Source organism: Rhinopithecus roxellana, chromosome 10, assembly GCF_007565055.1.
Source record: "Rhinopithecus roxellana isolate Shanxi Qingling chromosome 10, ASM756505v1, whole genome shotgun sequence".
Taxonomy (NCBI): domain Eukaryota; kingdom Metazoa; phylum Chordata; class Mammalia; order Primates; family Cercopithecidae; genus Rhinopithecus; species Rhinopithecus roxellana.
Genome location: NC_044558.1, coordinates 78,172,001 through 78,184,185, shown reverse-complemented (window position 1 = coordinate 78,184,185; position 12,185 = coordinate 78,172,001). Strand labels below are relative to the sequence as shown.

The window sequence follows — 12,185 nt, the reverse complement described above, 5'->3', positions numbered from 1 at the left end:
GCCTTAGATGACTTAATTAAACCATCTACACCTCCATCTACATCTCCTTATCTATGGACTGTGAAAGGTATTATTTTCTACCTCAAAGGACTGTTGTTATGCCCAGACCCTTTATTCCCCGAAGAAGTCCACCAGAATCCGGAGTCAAAGCCAAGCGGCAAGGATCTTTAATGCAAGTTCGAACTTGGTCCCTCTGTTTTACAACATACAGGAGGGCCCCGAATGATGCACGTGGCCCCTCTTTATAGCCCGATGCATACAGGATATGCAAGGTTACAGAGGTACAAAGGAATTCTTTTGGTTGCAGCATTACAACTGGTAATTGGTTAATACAATTAACAGTTTTCCATTTGTTCCCGCGCTTTTAGTAAAACTACAAACGGTTGTGATCTTATCAGGGGCTCTCTAGGTGGTGTGTGTGAGGGGGGGTGTGTTGGGCTCAGGAAGTTGGGACAAAATAGAGGATTGTGTTCTACTGGGCCCAGGACTAAGATATGTGGCAGACACCGGTAATTAGAGCAGGACAGAGACTTTCACAACGTTTGTCCTTACAATGTCCGGAGTCTATAGATAACCTAATTAACCTAATCGGTTAGGTCCGGGGTCGATCTTTAACTAGGCTGAGGGTGCCGCCCGGGCTGTGAGCCTGTGGACTTCATTTCTGCCTTTTAGTTTTTTTCCAGTTCATCTCTTTCACTGTTATGAGAATTAAATAGGTCAACACTTGTAGTAGCTGGCACATAATAAGTGTTAGGTATCCATATTCACTGTTCAATCAGTGTTAGCTATCAATATTCATTAGAGTGTAAGCTCCCAATGACAGAAGCCATATCCTTTCCATCTTTCTGACTCCCACAACATTTTGTACACTTCCCTATATATTATATATGTTCAATATATGTTCAATCAGTATATCTAGATTAAAATCACTCAGTAGGATCAAGGGAAGACTTGGTTCATAGGATCTTAGAACTCAGGTCCAAGTCTCCACCCATTGCCAAATCTGTTTGACACATAAGCCCTTCTGCCTCTTTCTGAAGCGTTTCAGTGATGTTAAATCCACTCGGGATAGTCCAACAAAGACTGGACATCCACTCTTGGGGTTTATTTCACCTCCAGATTCATTCATTCCTGTGTTCAAAATACTGGTTGAGCACCATGTATATACCAGGAACTGTGCAAGAACAGGGGACACGTGATTAGTAAAGGGACATAGCCCAGACTCCGTGGGTCCTATAGTCAAGTAGAGGTTAGAAGATAGAGATGAAGATATGGATGTGGGTGTAACATAGATGTATATGTAATATTTACTGATGTAGTGGAGGTCAAGCACTGTGTGACCCTTTTATAAACATCATTTCATTCTCCCCCAAAGTTCACTGGTATTGCATCATACAATATTTAAACTAGTTAATGATAATTCATTTATCAACGCTCAGACTATCTGTAGATTTCCACCTGACAACAGTTTATTATCAGAAGACGTGCAGGAGAGAAGAATAAAATAGAGAGGGATAATTTTAACTTAACTTCATTGTCTTCCAAATCTTTCTTATCTATGACTCCATTCAATACTGCCTGTAAAAACAGTGTATGGTGAGGACCATATACTGCCCCATAAAATTTGCACATGGGTCAAATACAAGAAGAAATTAAAGCAAAGATGAAAACCAATTGGCCTGGGAACCTCTAAAAGCCTAGGTGTTCTCCAAAACATTTTCAAGGATTTCTTGGATGAGTGTCAGTTCTGCTTCGTGGACTGTCATTAGAACAGATCTTTAGAAAGGATAGCTCTGTGCCTCAGCATTGGAGTTCCCATTTTACAAATGAGGAAACTGGGCTTGGAGAAATTTAAGTAATTTTCCCAAGATCAGATAAATAGAAGATAGAACCAGGATTTGGATCAACATTATCTGTCTGAAAGCTTAACCAACGAATTCAGTGGCTCTGCATTCTTTTTCCTTAAAGTAAGCTAAAAATGGTTCCTTTTTAACTTCCCCTATTGGAATATAAAAAGCACAAACCTACTCCATCTTCCACATGATGGCCCTTGAAAGACTTAAAAAGAACTGTCAGTCCCAGCTACTCGGGAGGCTGAGACAGGAGAATGGCGTAAACCCGGGAGGCGGAGCTTGCAGTGAGCTGAGAGCCGGCCACTGCACTCCAGCCTGGGCGGCAGAGCAAGACTCCGTCTCAAATAAAAAAAAAAAAAAAAAAAAGAACTGTCAGGTCTCCCTCTGTAACTTACCCCTGGGCCTTTTCCTCTAGGCACCAGGCTATACACTCTCACTTCCTTCAGGCAATTCTACTGTGATTTGATTTCAAAAGCCTTCAGCCCACGGACACTCTTCAGCAGAACACAATCCAACTTCCCATTGTTCTGCTTATGAAAGAAAGAATTCTCTGTTGGAGTGACAGAGTGAGGGCTATCATCTCTTGCTCATCTCATTTTGATGGAGACCAGTGTAAAAGAAATATCTCATGTCACTCTGAAATCTACTGTCAGAAAGCCAGTAGCACAAATGTGAAAATAAATGACAAAGTAGAGATTGCAGTGAGCTGGAGTGGTGGGGAGTGGAGAGCCTCTGTAGACAACTGGTCCACTCCAGATGATGTTGACGGGCAGGAGTAGGGGCCCAGGACAACCTGACCACATGATGTTTCAAGAGGAACTTGGAATCCAGATGTGAAATTAACAATGTTTGCATGCTGGAAGTGGATTCAAATTTTAAAACATCAAACACAGGGCACACATCCTTCTGGGCCAGATCTGGCATGAAGTACAGCAGCGTTGCCTGTGCTGGGACCACACTCTGATTAATGCTGACGAAGATCAGATCAGCCTCATGGCAGCCTCTTCATTTGATTCATTGGATCTTACTATTTATAAAGATGCCAAGATTTTTTCAAACAGATGTGGCTGCTTTGCTGCATATTTTGAAATTAATGAAAACTTTCTTAAACTAAAAGTAGGACTTTTTATCCTTCTTCCACTTGTCAGACTAGGTTGAGGTTCCAGTCTCCGAAAATTATTTTATTCTCCCAGATTCCGGACTCTAACAATTGCATCCTCTGTCTTCCCGAAAGTCATACCTATCCTGAGATCAAAAGTGCAAGCCAAGGCCCAGCGCGGTGGCTCACGCCTGTAATCCCAGCACTTTGGGAGTCCAAGGTGGGTGGATCACTAGGTCAAGAGATGGAGATGTTAATGCTAAAGACCTGAAATCAACAGATCAACAGAAAGGAATGTCTGGGTTACTATGATAAGGAGTAGAGAGTCCAAAGATTTATCATGCAGATGAAGCCTGCAGGTAGCAAGATTCAGAAAGAATACGGCCAACATGGTGAAACCTCATCTCTATTAAAAATACAAAAATTAGCTGGGCATGGTGGCACGTGGCTGTGGTCCCAGCTACTAAGGAGGCTGAGGCTGGGGAATCACTTGAACCTGGGAGACAGACGTTGCAGTGAGCCGAGATTGCACCACTGCACTCCGACTTGGCGACAGAGCAAGACTTCCTGTAAAAAAAAAAAAAAGCAAGCCAAAAATAAATTCCTAAGGCCCTGAAATCATCCACATGAACCCCTCTCCTCAGCCAAGGGCCTCCCAAAGTTGGTTCAGGCCATGAAGGGGAGGAGGTCAGACATGCCTCCTAATACCCTCCTCCATTTTGGAATTCAGGAAAAGCTGACCAGCATTAACATCAACACAAACCTTAAGTCTGCTAAGAAATATTTACAATCTATTCGTTCTGAAGCTTGCTACCTGCAGGCTTCATCTTTATGACAAATCTTTAACTCCTCTACTCCTTATCATAGTAACCAGATATTTCTTTCTGTTGATTTCAGGTCTTTAGATAGTAACTTAACTCTTGACCCAATTGCCAATTAGAACATTTTAAATCTACCTATAACTTGGCCCCCTCTCCCGATTTCAAGTTGCCATTGCCTGCCTTTCCAGATCCGACCAATGTACATCTTCTACGTACTGATTGATGTATTATGCCTCCCTAAAAAGCATAAAAGCAAGCCATACCTCGCCAACTTTAGGCACTGGGCACATCCTTAACTTTGGCAAAATAAACTTTCTAAATTGATTGAGCTCTGTCTCAGATACTTTTGAGTTCACAAATGCTGATATTCTCTTCATATCACCACAGTTTTCATTTTTCAAAATTCACACTTTTTCCCTTCCCTGTATCCCAATCCACAGAATTTCCTCAATCCACACTTTTCTTGCAGAAGCTCCATAACATCCTTGCTATCCATAGAGTATCCTCCTTGGGGATTGCTCAGCATTTCCTGAACTGACATGAGAGTGAAAATTCCATAGACTGGGGAGTCCTTCAAAAGGTGCTACTGAGGTTTCACATCAAGGTGCAAGGTTCAATGACCTGGCATATCCCAAGGTCAACACTAAGGAAAGCACAGCTTTGAGGATGAGTCCATTCCTCTAAGAGTCCTGGCAACATGCATCATTAATATGGGCAGTAAAACTTGGAAAACTGCAATGCATCTGATTAATTAAGTCCCCTCAATTTATACAAGCCAGGATTTGAGCAGAACCTGGACCTAGAATGGTGATGAAGCAGCCTCCAAGTTTGGTGATTTGCAAACTCAGTATGTTCTCCTGGAGATCAAGCTTTTGTTTTCTGCCAAGAAAGTCCCATATTCACGCAGCTACAACAGTGGCCATGCAGCACATCACTCCCATTTCCCATTTCCCATTTCCCATTATTTCCCATTTCCCATTTCCCATTATTTCCCATTTCCCATTTCCCATTTCCCATTATTTCCCATTTCCCATTTCCCATTTCCCATTTCCCATTTCCCATTATTTCCCATTTCCCATTTCCCATTATTTCCCATTTCCCATTTCCCATTTCCCATTTCCCATTATTTCCCATTTCCCATTTCCCATTATTTCCCATTTCCCAATTCCCATTTCCCATTATTTCCCATTTCCCATTTCCCATTATTTCCCATTTCCCATTTCCCATTTCCCATTATTTCCCATTTCCCGTTTCCCATTTCCCATTTCCCATTTCCCATTATTTCCCATTTCCCATTTCCCGTTTCTGTCAGGTGGTGGAGAGGGTATTTTCAGTATGTTTCCATAGAATGAAGACAATTAAGTATAGTGCATAATGGAATCCAACTTTCTATGAGCTTAGATTTTCCTCTCTTAGGGTGGAATCTCTAGGGCGAGAGATTGAGCTCTCTACCTTGTGGGGCTCCACGCCACATTCTCTGGAAGGGACCTGCAGAGGCAAAACATTTGTTTGGTCCACAGTAGCATCAGCCTGCAGATACAGTCTTTCTCTAAACACCACAATTTTTGGCTCATTTGGTAATAATGCTATGGCAATGCTAAATAATGAATACTGTCAGAGGCAACCGAGGAAAATGAGTCATCAATTTCATTTTGTTCCTGAGCAGATGATTGCCTATGACTTGGCTCAGACCTTTCTAAACTCCAAATATTTAAGGCCCTTGATTTGTTTAATTAAACCTGCCAGGAGCCCCAGAACTGCCAGGAGCCCCAGCACAGGGCTGCATGAAGTTGTTAAGCTATTTCATCTTCTATCTCAGGAATAATTAACTTCCCAAGCCCAGGAAACAGACTGTATAAAATTTGGGTTTCCTCAGGATTATTATCATTATTATTTTAAAAATTATACTTCACAGAAACATCATTGCTTCTTTATGGAAACCATATCTGGCTTAAGGCACAGCCTCGCTGGAAGCCTTCATCAAGCTGTGATCTGAAACGTGAACAAATCAGCTGCTCTCAGGTCTGTTCTACCATGGGAGAATACCCTAAAGGCTTTTCTGTCTACCGTGAAGTTCTTAAGACGGAAACCAAGTTTCAGTGAACCTCTAAACAGAAGCCAGTGGAATGGCATGAAGAACTTAGCTCAGCATTATTGTATTTATCTAAAACGAATGAATAGATGGAACCTGGGGGTTCTCTTAGCAACTTAAAGGAGAAAAGATGATTCCAAAAGTTTAAATCCTTTCTCCGTGAGGTCTCTGTTAGAAAAAGAAAAGAAAAAAGAAAATAGATGAAAACACTAAATTGGGTTGTTCAGACACCTGCGGAGAACAGGAAAACAAAAACGGGCTGACTTCTGGCTGAATTTAGGACCATAAATCCAGCTAATTGGAATAAAAAAAAAAAACAAACAAAACAGCAGAAATGTCCCTTGGCTCAATTTCCTCACCTGTGATTAACCAGTGGGTAATCCTTTTATTAGGTTAGTTGTCATATGGATGAATGTTTTTCAATAGTCATCGAATTTCATGCATATGGGGAGCGAGGGAAGCAAGGAACGTGGAAGGGAGGGAGGGAATTCTTTCTGCTGGAGATAAAGGGTCAGGGATTCCCCTTTCCAGGGAGAGGGAAGCAGCACCGCCTGCTGCAGCCGCCTGCTGATTCCAGGGAGTCTCTGCCGTCAGCTGTTTCCTCCTTGGTGAGGTCATTCTGGCCTCCAGCCCTTCAGAGCCTGGGACGCTCAGTCAGAACAAGACCTTGGAGACAAAAGAAGGGGCGACAAAAAGCTCTGAGCGAGTACTTAGGAGAACTGTAGATAAATTCCCCCTTACCTTAATGACGTCTTCATCGGCAGACTTGCATTCTACAGACTCAGACACATCGACCACAGAACCATCCTCCTGGACCCCCACGACTTTGACAGGCACCGAAACAGGCTTCCCGGTGAGAATGGCGGTGTTCAAAACCTCGGTGTCCTAAACAGGAGAGGAGAGGGCTCAGATCAGCAAGCGCGCGCCACGGGGGCCAGGGGGGCAGGGGTGTCCACCAAGCTGCCGACGCCTTCGTTCTCCTTCTGCAATTTAGACAGTTGTCCGAAGGGATGAAGCTACGAGGCACACACAGAACGGAAGGTGCCAAGCAACTGGACGGCGCTCCATCCCGGACGGAGATCATCCAACCTGACGCTCGGTGGGAATGTCCTCTCAGTCCCCAGGCGCAGGGTCATTCTCCCCCTCCCTGACCTCCGCTCCCTCTGCCTCACTCCACCCCCGCCACCCTCCGCCCCACAGACTCACACAGAGCACACCAGTTCCTTTCAGTACTTTTCAAATCTTGGCTCAAGGATCATTTGGGAAGCGACTACCTATTTTCTGGGCCTATTAACATAATGAACATAGACGTCATTATGATTTTAAATTGGGAAAGACAACAGCAGAAGCAACAGAAGAGAACGAGTCAAACATTACAAACCTCCGCACACCCACGCTGACCACCAATACCCCACCTCCCCTCCAGAACCCCAGAGATCTCCCTCCAAACCCAGGTGAGAGACAGGACTAACTGGATTTTCTAGGCCAAATGGGAGTCCCTAGGCCTGGCTGAGAAGGTGACTGCATCCACCTTTAAACACCGGGCTTGCAACTTAGCTTACACCCGACCAATAGGGTAGTGGAGAGAGCTCACTAAAGAGCTAGTTGGGCAAAAGCAGGAGATAAAGAAATAGCCAATCATCTATCACCTGAGAGCACAGGGGGCGGGACGATGATCGGGCTATAAACCCAGGCACTCCAGCCTCTATGGTGACCCTCTTTGGGTCCCCTCCCTTTGTATGGGAGCTCTGTTTTCACTCTGCTAAATCTTGTAACTGCACTCTTTTCTGGTCCTTGTTTGCTACGGCTGGAGCTGAGCTTTTGCTTGCCATCCACCACTGCTGTCACAGACCTGCCGCTGACTTCCATCCCTCTGGATCCAGCAGGGTGTCCACTGTGCCTCTGATCCTGCCAGGTGCCCATTGCCACTCTAGATTGGGCTAAAGGCTTGCCATTTTTCCTGTGCGGCTAAGTGCCCAGGTTCGTCCTAATCGAGCTGAACACTAGTCACTGGGTTCCACGGTTCTCTTCCATGACCCAGGGCTTCTAATAGAGCTCACCGCATGGCCCAAGATTCCATTCCTTGGAATCCATGAGGCCAAGAACCCCAGGTCAGGAAACACGAGGCTTGCTACCATCTCGGGAGCCCTGGGAGCAAGGACTCCTGAGTGACACAGGTACTTCTACACACAAAGTGGTAGTTTATTTCTTCCTCTGATGATCTCCTGGTGGTTCTTAGTTTTTATCATGATAATTTATCTCGAATCTATCTACATCCTTCATCCACTCTACCAACTCCCACATTAAGCCATAATCTCTCACGTGGACAACTGATTTCTCTGTGTCTCCTTACAACAAATATGGTTTTTTAAATATTTGCATATATACATACATATATATAATTCAGATTATTTATTTTAGCTGAAAACAAGTTAACAGCATTCAGCTTCTCGTAAGGTAAAATCCAAACCTGCTGACATGGAGTGATCCGTACCCAGCCCACCTCTCTAGCTCTGTTTTGCTCCCTTCTCTCTGTCCCTCACTGCAATCTTCTTAGTTCTTCTGACAGCACAACACGCAGAGCCCTCCACATAAACACACCTGGCTGTGCTTTCATCCTTCAGATCTCTGCATATAGGTCCACTGCTGAGGAAAATGACGTGTCTGTCTGCTCTTGGTGTGAGCTAAGACACTCCCATTACAAGGTTTCAAGGTATTTCCCTGCATGGTTGTTACCGAAATTGTAATTATATAATAATTTTTATGTTTATGATATTTACCATTTAGACACAACAGACTCTACACCTCACAAGGGCATGAGACATCTCTGTGCTGAAAACCCAGGATGATATCTGGTGTGTGAAAAGCAGAACAGAAGAGAGGGCACGTGTATGGGGTCTGGGAACGAGAACGCCTGATTTTGAAATCAGCCTGCCCTCTGTTTCCACGAAGATTGTGTGTATGTGTGTTGGGGGTCAGGAAATGAACGTAAGAGATTCCATTTGGGTCTGTGTTCTCTGCATTCTTGTGCCCGTTGCTTCTCCTGATTCTGGTGACCCTGTTGATTCACACGTCCAAGCCCTGACAGTAAATCACAATTACAGAAGCATTTTCTCTAACTCCTTCCTTGTGCCTTAGGATGACCACTTCAGCGAAGCTCTACTCAACTACAACTGTTACTTTGTTATCTTAAATAAGTCTACTTATATACATTTTGGCTAAATTAAAATTTAATAAAGCTTCAAGTTGCCACAGAACCAGCAAGCAAATGACAGCTGTTCAATTAAAACCTAAACCTGATTAGATGGCCACACTGAGAGAAATACTCTAGAGGAAAGGCATAGAACTATTGAAACTCAAGTCCACATTAATGCCTTTATTTAAATACGAATAAACTGTTCTGTGGGGTTTTACTGTGAACTGGCTGGTGCCTTGGTGACTGCAGTGAGCAGTGAGAGCTTTAGGTGTAGGCTCTGGCTGCTTCCCAGTCCTTTGGTCAGGCCAGATGGATGGATGGATGGATGGATGGTGACAGAGAGAGGCAGAGCAGAGCAAGATGGAAGGAAAAGCAATGCAGAAAAACAGATGAAGAAGGAAGGAGGAAGCGTGAGAGAGAGAAAGCAGATATCCTTGTAAAGAGACCATATAAGCTTAAATGATTCAGGAACAGACAGAGAGAAAGAGAGAGGGAAAGAGAGAACAGCTGAGAAATAAACTAGGAAAAGCATAAGGATAGAGAGGCTTAGTGAGAAGCAAACGGGCAAAGGCAGAGAGCTAGGGAGGGAGCGACAGGGAGGGAGCCAGACTGAAAATGGCAGGTGGAAAGTCAAAAGTAGCAAGCAAGCAAGAACAAAGAAATGGAGAGAAAGGTCTTGACATCTCACAAGTCAGAGAATCTCCAGCACTGAAAAAAGTGAATGACCTTTGGCTTCATGAAAGGAATGCATGTGCAGTTAAAGCCTATTGATGGGTGTGTTCTATGACTGTACAGCTGAGGCTGAAGTAGCTCCAGGCCATCACTGAAGCTCCTCTTCAAAATAACAGGACACTGGGGAGAGCATCCCCCCCAAATAGGGGAGCACCTCACGGATCTGCTACTCTGTCATATCCACCAAGATTTTCTGATGGCCACAGACTCAGGGGACTAATCTGTCTCATAAGCATAGATGCAAAGTCCTCAACAAAATGTTAACCAAATTCACAAAGTATAAAAAGAATTCTACATCACAGTCAAGGGGAATTAATCCTAGGTATGCACATCTGGTTCAACATTAAAAAATCAATTAATGTAATAGTAGGCTCCAAAAAAAAAAAAGCACATGCTTATAGCAACGGATGCAGAAAAGGCATATGAAAAAATTCAACAGTCATTCATAATTTGCAAACACAAAAGTACTGTTGATATACTAGGAATAGAGGGGGACTTCCTCAACTCAATAAAGAATACCTACACAAAACCTATAGCTAGCATTATACCTAATGGTGAGAAACCAGAAGTTTCCCTCTAAGATCAGGAACAAGGCAAGAATGCCCACCCTCACCACTGCTTGTCAGTTTTATACTGGAATTTCTAGCTAGCACAGTAAGAGAATAAAAGGAAATAAAGGAAATCCAATTGGGAAGGAAGAAGTTAAACTTTGTTTACAGATGACACAATTATCTATGTAGAAAATCTGAAACAATCAACCAAAAGTGAACAAAAAAGAATACTGGAACTAATAAGCAATTATAATAATGTTGCAGGATATAAGGTTAATATACAAGTTTCAGTAACTTTCCTACAAACCAGCAGTGAACAGGTGGAATGTGAAATTAAAAACATAATACTATTTGCATTAGTACTCTCAAAAATGTAATACTTCGATATAAATCTAACAAGATATGTATGAGATCTTTATGAGGAAAACTACAAAATTTTGAAGAAAAAAACTTAATCAATGGAGAGATATTTCATGTTCATGTACAGAAAGATTCAGTATTGTCAGGATGTCAGTTCTTTTCAACTTGATTTATAGATTTAATGTAATCCCACTCAAAATGCCAGCAAGTTATTTTACGGATATCCACAAATTGATGCTAAAGTTTATATGGTGAGGCAAAAAACCCAGAATAGTTAACACAATATTAAAGGAAAAGAATCAAGTTGAGGAACTGACAAACTTGACCTCAAGAGTCAGTATAAAGCTACAGTAGGCCGGGTGCGGTGGCTCACGCCTGTAATCCCAGCACTTTGGGAGGCTGAGACCGGCGGATCACGAGGTCAGGAGATCAAGAACATCTTGGCTAACACGGTGAACCTCCGCCTCTACTAAAAAATACAAAAAACTAGCTGGGTGAGGTGGTGGGCACCTGTGGTCCCAGCTACTCGGGAGGCTGAGGCAGGAGAATAGCGGGAACCTGGGAGGCAGAGTTTGCAGTGAACCGAGATCTGGCCACTGCACTCCAGCCTGGGTGACAGAGTGAGACTCCATCTCAAAAAAAAAAAAAAAAAAAAAAAAAAAAGGCTACAGTAACCAAGATAGTGTGGTATTGGCAAAATAATAGACAAATAGCTCAATGGAACTGCTTAGAGACCCAAGATATGGATACACATCAATACAGTCAACTGATCTATGACAAAGAAGCAAAGGAAATACCATTAAAAATGATAGTCTTTTCAACAAAAGTTGCTCAAACAACGGAGCATCCACATGCAAAAAACGATTTCAGACACAGACTTTACACCCTTTTTAAAATTAACTCAAGATGAATCACAGACCTAAATATAAAATGCAAAAGTATAAAGTTCCTAGAAGGTAACACAGAAGAAAATCAACATAATGTTGGGTTTGCCTATGACTTTTTAGATATTAAACCAAAGAAATGATCTAAGAAAGAAAAAGTTAATAAAATACACTTTATTAAATTTAAAATAAAATCTGTTCTGTGAAAGACACTGTTAAGGGAATAAAATAATAAGCCACAGACTGGGAGACAATATTTGCAAAATACCTGTATGAAAAAAATTATTGTATCAGATATACAAAGAACTATTAAAACTCAAGGATAAGAAAACAACCGAATTAAAAAATGGGCCCAATATCTTAACAGACACCTCACCAGAGAGGATATGTCAAATAAGCACATGAAAAGATGTTCCACATCACATGTCATCAGGAAAACGAAAGTGAAAGCAGCAATTAGATACCACTTCACACCTATCAGAATAGCAAAAATCCAAAACATTGGCAACACCAAACACTGGTGAGGATGTCGGGCAACAGGAACTCTCATTTATTGCTAGTGGGAATGAAAATGGTACAGCCACTTTGGAAGAGAGT

General features: G+C 42.6%; 1 long non-coding RNA gene across 1 annotated transcript in view; it reads right to left on the bottom strand.

The window, feature by feature from the left end:
• Positions 1–6,261: 6,261 nt before the first annotated feature.
• LOC115892026 overlaps positions 6,262–12,185 on the bottom strand; it is an 88,695-nt gene continuing 82,771 nt past the window's right edge. Inside the window, exon 3 of the long non-coding RNA XR_004059680.1 lies at positions 6,262–6,750. This is a non-coding gene — a long non-coding RNA (uncharacterized LOC115892026). The remainder of the gene's footprint in view (positions 6,751–12,185) is intronic.